The sequence below is a fragment of the Haematobia irritans genome, chromosome 1 (genome assembly GCF_050003625.1).
Source record: "Haematobia irritans isolate KBUSLIRL chromosome 1, ASM5000362v1, whole genome shotgun sequence".
Taxonomy (NCBI): domain Eukaryota; kingdom Metazoa; phylum Arthropoda; class Insecta; order Diptera; family Muscidae; genus Haematobia; species Haematobia irritans.
This window is the reverse complement of record NC_134397.1, coordinates 231481895-231495903: the sequence shown is the minus strand read 5'-3', so window position 1 is coordinate 231495903 and position 14009 is coordinate 231481895. Positions and strand designations below refer to the sequence as shown.

The 14009-nt window shown below is 36.4% G+C and overlaps 1 protein-coding gene across 2 annotated transcripts in view; it reads left to right on the top strand.

The window, feature by feature from the left end:
• The window catches only part of LOC142223649 (acyl-CoA Delta-9 desaturase), a 61106-nt gene that overhangs the window by 23157 nt on the left and 23940 nt on the right, over window positions 1-14009 (top strand). The gene's annotated exons all lie outside the window — the stretch shown is intronic.

Below are 14009 nucleotides of genomic sequence, written 5' to 3'. Positions count from 1 at the left end.
AGTATATAGTCTCTAACAACCATGCCAAAATTGGTCCATATCGGTCCATAATTATATATAGCCCCCATATAAGCCGATCCCCAGATTTGACCTCCGGAACCACTTAGAGGATCAAAATTCATCCGATCCGTTTGAAATTTGGTACGTGATGTTAGTATATGGTATCCAACAACCATGCAGGAATTGGTCCATATCGGTCCATAATTATATATAGCCCCCATATAAATCGATCCCCAGATTTGGCTTGCGGAGCCTCTAAGAGAAGCAAATTTCATCCGATCCGGTTGAAATTTGAGACGTGGTGAAATTTGGTACATTGCGCTAGTATATGGCAGCTAACAACCATGCCAAAATTGGTCCATATCGGTCTAAAGATATACATAGCCGATCCCCAAAAATAGTCTGCCAAAATTTTATTTCTATAGTACATTTTTATTACTATAGAAAATTTTGTCAAAATTTTATTTCTATAGTAAATTTTGTCAACATTTTATTACTATACAATTTTTACTATACAATTTTTTGTTAGTACTATAGAATATTTTGTCAAAATTAATTACTATAGAAAATTTTGTTAAAAATTTATTACTATAGAAAATTTTGTCAACATTTTATTACTAAAGGGTGATACGGTCAAAATTTGGTCAATATAAACTTGACGTATTTCTTTCAATTTTGCATTTAAAAAACCTGAACACCCCTCATTTTGAAGGTGTGTGTGTGTAGAATGTTGCTCCTATTTTGATTTTGGAATTCACTCTTCAGTTGTCAAAATGCCGTCCAAGCAAGAAGAGCAGCGTATCAAAATTTTGCTCTCGCATCGCGAAAATCCGAGCTACTCGCACGCAAAGATGGCAAAATCGCTAAAAGTTGCCAAATCAATCTTTACAAATGTAAAGGTTTTGGGAACGTTTGTCGACAGCCAGGAAGTCTGGATCAGGGGGAAATCGAAAACCGGAAGCCGCTGAGACGACAAAGAGAGTTGCCGGTAGTTTCAAGCGAAACCCTAACCTCTCTCTCCGAGATGCCGCAAATAAGCTGGGTGTATCGTCTACAACCGTGCATCGAGCAAAAAAACGAGCCGGACTATCGACTTACAAGAAGGTAGTGACTCCAAATTGCGATGATAAACAAAATACGACGACCAAAGCGCGATCCCGGAGGCTGTACACGACGATGCTGACGAAGTTTGACTGCGTGGTAATGGACGACGAAACCTACGTCAAAGCCGACTACAAGCAGCTTCCGGGACAGGAGTTGTATACGGCAAAAGGAAGGGGAAAGGTAGCAGATATTTTCAAGCACATAAAACTGTCTAAGTTCGCAAAGAAATATCTGGTTTGGCAAGCCATCTGTACATGTGACTTGAAAAGCAGCATTTTCGTAACTTCCGGGACTGTCAACCAAGAAATTTACGTGAAAGAGTGTTTGAATAAACGTCTGTTGCCTTTCCTGAAGAAACACGGTTGTTCCGTACTGTTTTGGCCGTACTGTTTATTTCTATAGAAAATTTTGTCAAAATTTTATTTCTATAGAAAATTTTGTCAAACTGAATTATATACGCATTTAATCGGCTTTTTTGTTTGTTTAATATATACCCCGTAAGGACTAACTTACAATTGAGAATACGGTGTTAAGAAGGTTTAAGATACCTTGCCATCGACAAGTGTTACCGCAACTCAAGTAATTCGATTGTGGATGACAGTTTTTAGTACAAGTTTCTATGGAATCCATGGTGGAGGGTACATACGATTGGCCTGGCCAAACTTACGGCCGTATATACTTGTTTTATTTTTTTTTTTTTTTAATAAAAAAATTTTAACTATCGTTATTTGCAAAACTTTCTGAAAAGAACTTCCATGGAAGTGAAAAAGTCAAACGACACAAGTTCAAATCCCAGCGGGGATGTTTTTTTATTGACTTTTTTATTCTTTTTTTTTTTTGCAAAATTTAACTGTCCTAAATTTTATTTTTTCACGTAAAACGGACTAATTCCGTACTTTCTAGGACTTGTTCAAGAGGACTGCATCAGAAGTGGAAAAAATCGATAGCGTAGCCCGGGGTGCGCTTTAAAAGAAATGTTTGTGGACATGTCCAAAAGGACTGCATCGTAAGTGGAAAACAATTGATGGGGGATTCGGGAATGCGCTTTAAAAGAAATGTTTGTGCAACAACTTCCAAATTTTTTTGCTGGGTATTTGAACACTTCATACATTAAAAATTTAAGATTTTACTTGTTTTTTGTGATTATTTTTAAACAGCTGATACCAGTGTTGCGCATTTGTGGACATTGTGGATAAATGAGTATTCTGTTTTCTTTTAGTCCGTCACCAGTGTTTCCAGTATTGGGGATTTTTTCCCCCAATCGGGGATATTTTTCGTGGATGACAACTACATTTGTGAGTTGGGGACCCTTTAAGGGTTATGAGTTATATGGAATTCTTTTTTTCTACGTGCTTAAAGAGTCTTCAAAATATTAAAAAAAACTGTCCTCTTTACCCCATGGCAATTTTTTGGAGTCCTAAAATATTTTTCTACTATTATTATTTCTTGGCTGTTTAGAACAAAATTTTCAATCATAAATACACATGTTGACCGAACTCACAGTTTTATTTCTCGAACATTTAGAAGACGATTTGCATAAGATAAAATTTTGATGGCTCATAACCCATTAGGTTAGGTTATGTGTCAGCCCGATGTATCAGGCTCACTTAGACTATTCAGTCTATTGTGATACCACAGTGGTGAACTTCTCTCTTATCACTGAGTGCTGCCCGATTCCATGTTAAGCTCAATGACAAGGGACCTCCTTTTTAACACGAACAGCAAAAATTCCATATTTCTTCAATTTCTAAATTATTACGGATTTTCTATAGCAGAGCCTATTCCTTTATTTTTTTCCGAAATCTTGTCGAAAATTTTTTGGGAATTTTTGTGAGGAATTTCAATTTAAATTGGCGGTTTTGGGGACGAAAACATCCCAATTTGGGGACAAGAGCCAGAATTGAGTATCCAGTACTAAGAAAAAAAACAAGCCTAATATCGTCGCATACGACTCCCATCACGCTCACAAAAAATCGCTTCTGTAACATATACTCCCAAACATATTTTGCTTCAAGCATATTCATTTTTGGGTATTGCCCAAACATTTATATGTTTGATCTCTTCCTATATATAATATGTTTGAAAGCATATTGGTCTAAACAATATATGTTTGGGTAGTCTAAGTTCCAAACATTTTGTATTTTTGCATCCGAATTCAATAATGTTGTCTTCCAAAAAACAATATGTTATTATATGAACATATAATATGTTTGGAAGCATTTTGCACCCAAAATTATTATATGCTTAAAAAAAATTCTCAAAATTTTATTTATTTATATATTTACAATCAAAATGAATTATGAAAATAAACAGGTAATATAGGTGCTAACAACATAGGTTTTCGACCTGAATGCTCAAAATTTTGTTTCTGCCCAATTGTATATTCCCCCACATCTTTCTCACTTCCACGAGATTTTTTAGTTCTTAGCACCTTTTTCTGTAATACAAACATTGTAGAAGAAATTATTCAATTGTATGATTTTTTTTATTTTAATTTTACCTTTTGCCGGACGGGGATTCGAACAGCGGACCACACAGTTTGTAAGGATCAAAGAAGTAGCTGATCAATTGCCCAAGGAAAAATAAAATGTTAATTTTGTAATAACAAGCAACAACCACCAACTTAATTCAATATCGCTCCCTGTTAAATAGCGCTCCAAGCTACTAAACACATATATGTTTATAGGCTATTTCTAAATTAATATATGTTTGCATCCAAGCATATTATATTTACAAACATTTTATGTCCCAAACATAATATGTTCTAACATATTAACATATATGTCCCAAACATGTTATGCTATTTTATGAACATTATATGCTTGCACTCAAAAATATTGTGTTTAAAAATTTGTGTTCCAAACATATAATGTTTATAGCCAAACATATGAAAAACAGTCATTTTCATCCGTGATAGTATCTACTTGGTATGAAGCCATGTTGCTTCAGTCGTTGGTTCGAGGAGATCGATTGATAACATATTTGTCAGTTCCGCCGAATAATTTACAAAGGTCGATAGATACATAATTGTAATTTATTTTATGGGGTCTCAGATTAATATTTCAAGTCGTTACAAACCCAATAATCGATTCGATATAATCTCCCTCATGAAAGTCATAAAAAATATGGTCATATGTCTGTAGACACGTTCCTATGTGGGTAGTTATTTAATTTAATGGAACGACTTACCTTCAAACAAACACCGCTAAACCGACATTATATTGACATGTAAATCCATAGTTTCCCGCCATCACAAATCTAATATGAAAGTATAAAAAAACCATGAAACTATTGAAACCATTGTGGTATACATTTAATACAAATAAACTAAAAACCCAACCATGAATAAATCATCATGTAAATATTCAGCGTTTTGTTTTTACAAAACTCCTTGGAAGAACATTTGAGTAAACGTGAAGAAAATATTAAATAAACGTTTAAACAAATTCATAAATAAAATATTAAAAAAAGTGTTTATTTTGAATAAACTTGGGACCCAGACAAATAAACAACTGACTAGTTTTTTATGTAAACATATTCGACCTACTGCTAATGGAAGGTGTAATCGTAATAACATTAGCCAACACCTATAACATGGGTATGTAGAGACCACCAATAATTCTTATTTGTTGGAGTCATAAAGTCATGTTTATTTGGAATTTTCAAAATTAAATCAGAGAACTTGTAGAGTTGAAGATGTTGAAGTACAGAAACCAATAAGTTAGGTTAGGTGGCTGGCCGATATTTCAGGCTCACTTAGACTATTCAGTCCACTGTTGTACCACAACGGTGAATTTCTCTCTTATCACTGAGTGCTGCCCGATTCCATGTTAGCTCCATGATAAGGAATCTCCGTTTTATAGCCGAATCCGAAAGGTGTTTCACATTGCTGTGAATCCACTGGAAAAGCTTTAAGGCACTAAGAAAAGTCCCCAGCATCACTGATGGGGTTTAATCCACCACAGAAAAACTTTTTGGTGTTCGGTGAAAGTAGGAACCCAAGACCCTTTGTATGTAAGACGTTGATTCCAGATGTATGTCATCCCCTAACGAACTTGGAGACTCGGTGGATCATCTGAATTTTCAGATTATGCTGCTGGTTTAAGTCTCCTCGGTTTCGAATTTGTAGTCTTTCCGAAAACGTAGTATTCTCTTCGGTATTTATGGCCCGAAGGATTGGTTGTTATAGCACCTGGGAATTGGTGTATGGCATAAATAAGGAATATAAAAAGATCAAATAAATAAGCTTTTACATACAGTTCGTAAATGAGTCCAGAGTGAAGTAGGTGTCAGGTCAGTTGGTTTTGAAGGACACACGAAGAGATGGCGCGTAATGTGAGGCGAATGTCCTCAATTCAGGCAGACATCTTGAATTGACAGTTTCAGAAGGGGATGGAGATGCCAGACCTTACCTGACATAGCACTGACCTGGTCTTTCTATGCAGCCTTCTCTCGCCATTAGGGATGCCAGACGTGCTCTTTTAAAGAGCACATGTGCTCTTTTTTACAAAATGTGCTCTTAAAACAAGACAGGCCAAAAGAGCACGCGAAAGTGCTCTTTTTTCTGCATCACAACAAATATTAATCAAATGGTAAAAGTAAACTGAAAATATGTAAATGGCGCACTAAGAGATTTTCCTAGCCGTTATTTTCTAATTAAATAGTGTGTTATCAGAGTCGTAGAAGAGCATGCCGATGTTGCTTCTTCACTTTTTACTCTGTTCTAAATATAAACAAACTCCTTCAATAACGTTTTTCACAAAAACACCAAAAAATGACTTAAGGCCGGTACTCTGTTCGGTTTTCGAGTTGAAACTCCATACAAAACCAAAAAATGCGAAAAATTTGCGAAATTTTTTCCATTTGTGATACTTTGTTTTTTCGTGTTGAAAAACTGACGTTTATAGCACGGCGCCATTTGCAATGTGAATTAAGAAATAATTTATTTATAAAAACTATTTGTGCGGGTTTATAAATCAAACACGGACCATATTTTTGTTCCGAAACTATACAAAGGATCAAAGGAATAGCAGATCAATTGCCCAAGGAAAAATAAAATGTTATTTTGTAAAAACAAGCAACAACCACCAACTTAATCCAATATCGCTCCCTGTAAAATAGCGCTCCAAGCTACCTAAAAAATGCCGCTTTCTATGTGCGAAATAATGGTTTCCATAAAAATTTTTCGCAAGAATGAACATAGTACCGGCCTTTACAAAGTATTGTAAGAAAATTAGCATGAGTTGAAAGTGACTTATTTTATGTTTATGGTATGTACCTTTTTGCTTTGTTTAAATGAATTATATTTCAATTAAATTAAATGATTTTCTTTTATTTGAAAAAGTGTGCTCTATTCCTTTCGTATGTGCTCTTTTTATAAGCTGAATGTGCTCTTTTTGCCTCTTTAAAATCTGGCATCCCTACTCGCCATCTTTGACAGGTTATGGTCTTTCACCCAGCACAACGTTGCACTGGCAGGAAGCTATTGCTTTCTGAGCTTCTGCCGTGACTCTCACTTCTGTCCTAATACCCTCATCAGTGTCATCACCGATCAAGTGGTTAATTGAATGTAGTTCCTTCCTGAAATCGAACCGGATGGGCTTGGCACGTTCAGATGGTAAACACCATGGTTTGGGTGATTTACCCTCTCGCATTTTATCAGATTTTGGTGGGTGAGGAGGAAGCAGTGTTGTCTCACCGAGTGCATTTGGGATTCATGCTGCCGATGCTGTTCTGGTGTTTGGGAGTGACATCCAGTGGCAATCCGCAACGCAGTATATTGAAGATTTCTCCATTCGGTATCGTTAATACATGGAGTCTAAACGGGCGTCAAATAATCAATAGGAGTATGACTAATAGACTCATTGGTCTTTTCAATTGTCTCTTTACCTTTCCCCCAACTGCTACCAGCCACTTTTCGTCATGGCGATGAATTGAAATTCATCCCTGTGATGAACATATTGACATCCCATTGATCACTATATTACGTGTAGGTTATGATGGTGCTCCTTTCTCCCTAGGAGCAGAAAGCTTCAGATTCCTGTTGACAACGAAATCCCCATGTGCTGGGATATAGTCCTTAATTTTCACTCCTTGTTGTTTCTACGTGTTGTAAATATGGAATATTCTTCGGCATAAGTTAACAGGTAGACATCTGATGGTAGAAGAGCGGCTCCTGCCACTTAAAAGTAGATTGCTCACATTAGTGTTGGTCATTGTAGTTTAATGAAATAATCGCTCACTTTAGGTATTTTCTATTCACTCAACAAGTTCGTTCAGTTCAGCTCACTAGTTCATTGACGGTCACTGATATACTGGAATTTAAAATTATAGATAATTAATGTTAAAACCCATCTGCGCAACCTGTTTGCCGCGTACACTGGAATTCCCTTCTTGCTGCCGAAAATAGAAAGTAAAGGTTTATGGTCTGTACATAAAATAAATTCTCTTCCGTAGATATATCTGTGGAATTCCTTGAACCCATAAATTAACCCTAATGCATCCTTCTCTATCTGAGAATAGTGTTTATCCGCTGGCTTTAATGTGGGAAAAGGGGGATCAATAACTTTTTCAGAGCCATCGAGAAAAATGTTTGCAGATGATTCGGACGACAGTCAGTGATAAGAGGGAAGTCCATCACCTATCCTTCAATAATGAAATGAATAGTTATACATCACTTTTATATATTCTATAACAAATTCAATAATACGAGATTGAAGGTGTAAATTGTAACGACAGGTGTTCTCGACCTTGGCTGGGGTAATACTTTCGGAATCCGGGGTACGTCACAGAAATTTATTCTAGAGACTGAGCTAAGAAGAAGGCAAGGTTATTGCGGTTTTAAGGAAATCGATTTTTATTGTAGGTAGTTAGAAATTTTAAGTTACAAAGGTACACTTAAATAGTTGAAGTGTAGAGTGATCGGACGCCTCTACTAGTGGAGAAGTAATGGATGATAGGGAATGGGAACACATGACTAAAGGAGGAAAGGATGAGGAGGATATGCCGCTAGAGTTGTCGCACACTTTAAGCTGTTGGATAGGAAAGGGGGAAGAAATGTAGGAACACGTGGCTAGAGTGTTCGCACACTTGTAGCTATCGCGTGGGAAAGGAGAAGGGAACAAGTGGCTAGAGTGGTCGGAGACCTCTAGCTATGGGGTAGGGAAGGAGAAGGGAATGTAGGAACACGTGGCTAGAGTGGTCGCACACCTCTACCTATGAGATAGGTAAGGAGACTACTATGGATTCTACGTTAACTACGTCGAGCTACTATGAAGTTCTTATGTTGCTCTACTTACCTCGTTGAGGTTTTTCTTCTTGGCTGCTGTTGATCGACTGACCCAGATTTCACACATTGCATGCCTTTTATACTTTTCCTCGTTGTGCGTAATAGGTGATTCTCACTTGTGGTATTGTTGGTTTATAACGGCAACTTGTTTACTCCAATTACTTATAGTCTTATGCCCATATTCATAGTAATTTACTGACAGTTTATCGAAGGAATTTGTATGGTAATACTCGTAATAGGTTAAAAGTGTATGTTAACTTTTATGAATATGGGGGTTATTCTTATTTTGTTAAACTTTTTCACATATTTTCATATTTGATTTTTGTTATCCGCACATTTGCATATTTTTATTTCCATTTGTTTCCCTAGAAAAATGTTTAAAATTTACAATATGGCATCTTAGTTTGTATACAAAATTGAAAACAATTCTCATTCTATAGAACAGTTCTACGAGTTTTTGAAAAGGGTTGTTCACTGCATTGGCACTTGTGAGCGGAGCTGTCATGTCGGCCCGCTCGTTTTAAAACGTGCCGAGCTTCATGTGTGCTCAGGCACTCAAATAAAAAGGCGTTTTTATGTTTTTTCATCACATTTTTGAGCAAAATTCAAACACTGGTTCTAATATCGATGTCTACATTCCAAAGTGCGCTAAGTTTAAAAAGTGAATTTTACAAGAAACAAGTTCAAAGTTTTGTTTTTTGAAATTTCTCAGAACCTGTTTAAGATAGAAATTCCCTTATTTTCAGTCTTAAGATCATATTTTTTTATAAATATGTTTAGCATGTATGCACTTAAAATAGTGATAATAGAACATGACTAAAAATGACTTAGACCACTTTAGACCGAACAAAGCTTTTTGCCCTTTTTGGATTGGACATTTTTTAAAACTTTAATCACAGGCTAAGTACAATATTAACCATAACTTTTGATAGAAGCATACAAAGAATAAAAAACAGCAAACTCCATCAAAACATGCTAAGTCGTACTCTGGAATGAGGCCATCGATATAATATTTCAAATGCTCTTTTATAACTAAAATTGTAACTCATTATTATTGCTGGAAACGAGGGTATCCAACCACTACTTTATCCCCAGCCAAATGTACTGATCTTCAAAGTGAGAAAATATATCCCCAACCATGAAAAAATCCCCAGTTTGGGGAAATCCCCTAATCTGCCAACACTGCTTCCCCGTCGTATTTGTAGAAGTTCATTCTCCAAGAAGTCTCGCGAATTTCACTCGGTCGTGTAGTAACCTTGGTTTCCGTCATATGTTCACTGTAGAATGTCCTCAGACACAAAAGTAACATCCGTTATGATGTTACTCAGCCATCTCACCGAAAAGTAGCATTTTAATAGTATTGCAACTATCTTTATTAAATTACAACGGTAATTAGATAACTCTTCTAACAATTAATTATAAACTCACCTAGGCGTTATGTAATTACCACTATAATGTGATGATGACGAATTGGATCTTTTTAACGAACAATGTGTAATTAAAATTATTATCTCCCCTCGTGTATAGGACATTAAAAAACGAATTTATGCAGGAATAAGGATAATGTCATGGCCAAAAAACACAAATGCATTAGTGTTTAACCGTTTGGGTTAAAAACAAACCAATTATTTGCTTATTTATGGCTTGTGGCGACTACTGTGTTGATTGATACAAGAGATAACATGGTAGAAAATAAAACATGAGTTGAGTATTGCATGCATATTGCTATATAGTCTATTTGGGATTTATTATAGATTTATGATGATTTATTATGAGAGATAGAAGATTGTGACATTTTCGACAGGAACGATTTGGGGAAAAGGCAGTTTATTAATTTATAATTTTGCAATTGGGTCAATTAAGATACCATAACCATATAGGGAGTACTGAATAGAACCAGATAGTCTTATCCATAATGTAATGTATATTTATTGCAATTTACTATGGGTGTGGAAATACGGATCTTTTTCGTATTTTAGGTCTCATGCTCGAGGGTGGTGCAATAGGTATTTAATTTAACAGCCTGATTCACTACCCAACAAAAAATTCTGGAAGTTGTTCTAATTCAATTTTTTATAACTAGTTTTTTCATAAGTTTAATAAGTAAGTTAAACTTTTTAGTTTCAAATAGGTTAAAACCAGAATATTAATTAATAAAATGGTACACGTTTTTTTTAATTTTTGTCGAATATAATGCCGAATCCATTGTAGAAAAATTGAGAATTTTTGAAAATATCACACCTTAAGAAGTGATGCAAATTCAGTGCAACGATTGCACTGCGCCAAAGAAGTAGTGAAAATGTTCTTTTTGAATCTGGAAACAGAAGTGATGAATTTAATATGGGCTTTTCATAGGGCGGATGTCCATCATTTCAACAGCCGTTGCACTGTATTTGCATCAAAAGGGCACCCAGAGAAGGAATATGATCACCTCAAACATGTTTCAACAAATGTTATTTTTGTATGGTGTCGAGGTAACATGGTTGTCGCAACCATGTTATTTTCTCGCAAATTACGTATCTGATTTCGGCAAGCAGGTTATGTTTGACGAGAAAAAAAAATTTTCTGTCAAACTTGTTACATGGTCACCATACAAAAATAACATTTTTCTCTTGGAACATGTTTGAAGTGATCATATTACTTCTCTGGGTGTGTGATTCGAATTCTAGTACTAGTTGTTCATTATTTTATAGGCTACATTTTACCCTTAATTGTTTGGTAAAATTTTCAATACTTCAAGAGCTGTAGTCGAAAAACGGAAAAAATCGGTAAGAAAAAGGGTGAAAATTGTTTCGACATTTTTGGTATGATGAAAATTTTCCGACTTAATATATTCAGCAGAAAATTGCATATAATATATTCAGAAGAAAATTGCATATGGGGGCTATATACAATTATGAACAGGTTTATCTGGGGGCTATATATGGAGCAAGTTTGGCATGGTTGTTAGCGGTCACATACTAGCACAATGTACCAAATTTGAACTGAATCGGATGAATTTTGCTCCTCCAATTGGCTCCGGAGGTCAAATCTGGGGATCGGTTTATATGGGGGCTATATATAATTATGAACCGATATGGATAAATTTTTGCATGGTTGTTATAGACAATATTCAAACACCACGTACTAAATTTCAATCGGATCAGATGAAATTTGCTCCTCCAAGAAGCTCCGGGGGTCAAATCTGGGGATCGGTTTATATGGGGGCTATATATAATTAAAGACCGATAAGGACCAATTTTTGCATGAATATACTAACACCATGTACCAAATTTAAACCGGATCAGATCAATTTTGCTCCCCCAAGAGGCTCCGGATGTCAAATCTGGGGATCGGTTTATATGGGGACTATAAATAATTAAAGACCGATTATGACCAATTTTTGTATGGTTTTAGAGACCATATACTAACACCCCGTCCAAATTTCAACTGGATCGGGTGAAATTTGCTTCTCTAAGAGGATCCGGATATCAATTCTGGGGATCGGTTTATATGGGGGCTATACGTAAAAGTGGTCCGATATGGCCCATTTGCTTTACCATCCGACCTAAATCAATAACAACTACTTGTGTCAAGTTTCAAGTCGATTGCTTGTTTCGTTCGGAAATTAGCGCGATTTCAACAGACGGACGGACGGACGTGGCTAGATCGACTCATCATTTCACAACGACCCAGAATATATATGTTATACATTATGGGGTCTTAGAGCAATATTTTGATTTTGATTTGCCCACCATCCTATAGTAGAGGGTATAAAAATAAGATTAAGATATTGTAGTTATATGGGAAAATGATGCACAGTTGTGGCGAATTTCCATAAGAATTTAGCATATAAGACCTAACATTAATCATCTCCCCCCGTCAGGTCTATCAGTCTATGGAAATTCGAATTAGCCAGAGATGAAACATGTGTATAGTCAGGCTTGTGTAGATTGATATCTGGCAGTTTCTTTTCACTAATTTAATAGTATCAATGTTTTTGTTTGTTTAGAAACTGTAACTAACTATTTGCTTAGGATGAAACATAATATAGTTGTACAGTGTAACATTTTTTTTGTTTGAACACATTCTAAAAATATAAAGGGTTTAGCTGATGGCCTCAGTTGCCAATGCTTTTTTATATCTTTATACTAATATTATATTTACTATAAATTTAGTATCAACTATAAATAAATAAATATAAAGGGTGATACGGTCAAAATTTGGTCAAGGGAAAACGGGTGTAAATCGATGAAATCGTTTATTTAAAAAATCAAATCAAATTTCTTTTGCAAGTTCAATTAGTATAAAATTCAGGAAAAATATTCAGTTAGGCGTTCACTTTTCCAAATCCGAATTGCTGGGCCTCACGCTTGACACCTGCCATCAGATTTTGTACAGCCACCTTGTCCACCTTCTTCGCCGCAGAAAGCCAGTTTGCCTTGAACTGCTGCTCGTCCTTAGCAGTTTTTTTGGTCTTCTTCAGGTTCCGCTTGACAATAGCCCAGTATTTCTCAATTGGGCGGAGCTCTGGCGTGTTGGGAGGGTTCTTGTCCTTGGGAACCACCTGCACGTTGTTGGCGGCGTACCACTCCATGGCCTTTTTACCGTAATGGCAAGATGCCAAATCCAAAACAGTGCGGAACAACCGTGTTTCTTCAGGAAAGGCAGCAGACGTTTATTCAAACACTCTTTCACGTAAATTTCTTGGTTGACAGTCCCGGAAGCTATGAAAATGCTGCTTTTCAAGCCACAGGTACAGATGGCTTGCCAAACCAGACATTTCTTTGCGAACTTTGATAGTTTTATGCGCTTGAAAATATCTGCTACCTTTCCCCTTCCTTTTGCCGTATAAAACTCCTGTCCCGGAAGCTGCTTGTAGTCGGCTTTGACATAGGTTTCGTCGTCCATTACCACGCAGTCAAACTTCGTCAGCATCGTCGTGTAAAGCCTCCGAGATCGCGCTTTGGCCGTCGTATTTTGTTTATCATCGCGATTTGGAGTCACTACATTCTTGTAAGTCGATAGTGCGGCTCGTTTTTTGGCTCGATGCACGGTTGTAGACGATACCCCCAGCTTATTTGCGGCATCTCGGAGAGAGAGAGGTTAGGGTTTCGCTTGAAACTACCGGCAACTCTCTTTGTCGTCTCAGCGGCTTCCGGTTTTCGATTTCCACCGATCCAGACTTCCTGGCTGTCGACAAACGTTCCCCAAACACTTTAATTACATTTGTAACGGTTGATTTGGCAACTTTTAGCGATTTTTCCAGCTTTGCGTGCGAGTAGCTCGGATTTTCGCGATGCGCGAGCAAAATTTTAATACGCTGCTCTTCTTGCTTGGACGGCATTTTGACAACTGAAGAGTGAATTCCAAAATCAAAATAGGAGCAACATTCTACACACACACACACCTTCAAAATGAGGGGTGTTCAGGTTTTTAAATGCAAAATTGGAAGAAATACGTCAAGTTTATATTGACCAAATTTTGACCGTATCACCCTTTATAAGTTTGAAGAAGAATGGGTTTGGGAGTATATGTTACAGAGTCGTTTTTTGAGGATGTACTTATTGCATTTATAACCCCCATTTTCATGAAGCTCCGTTAGTGCTACGTTAGCTAACGAATTTTTAAACCGTGA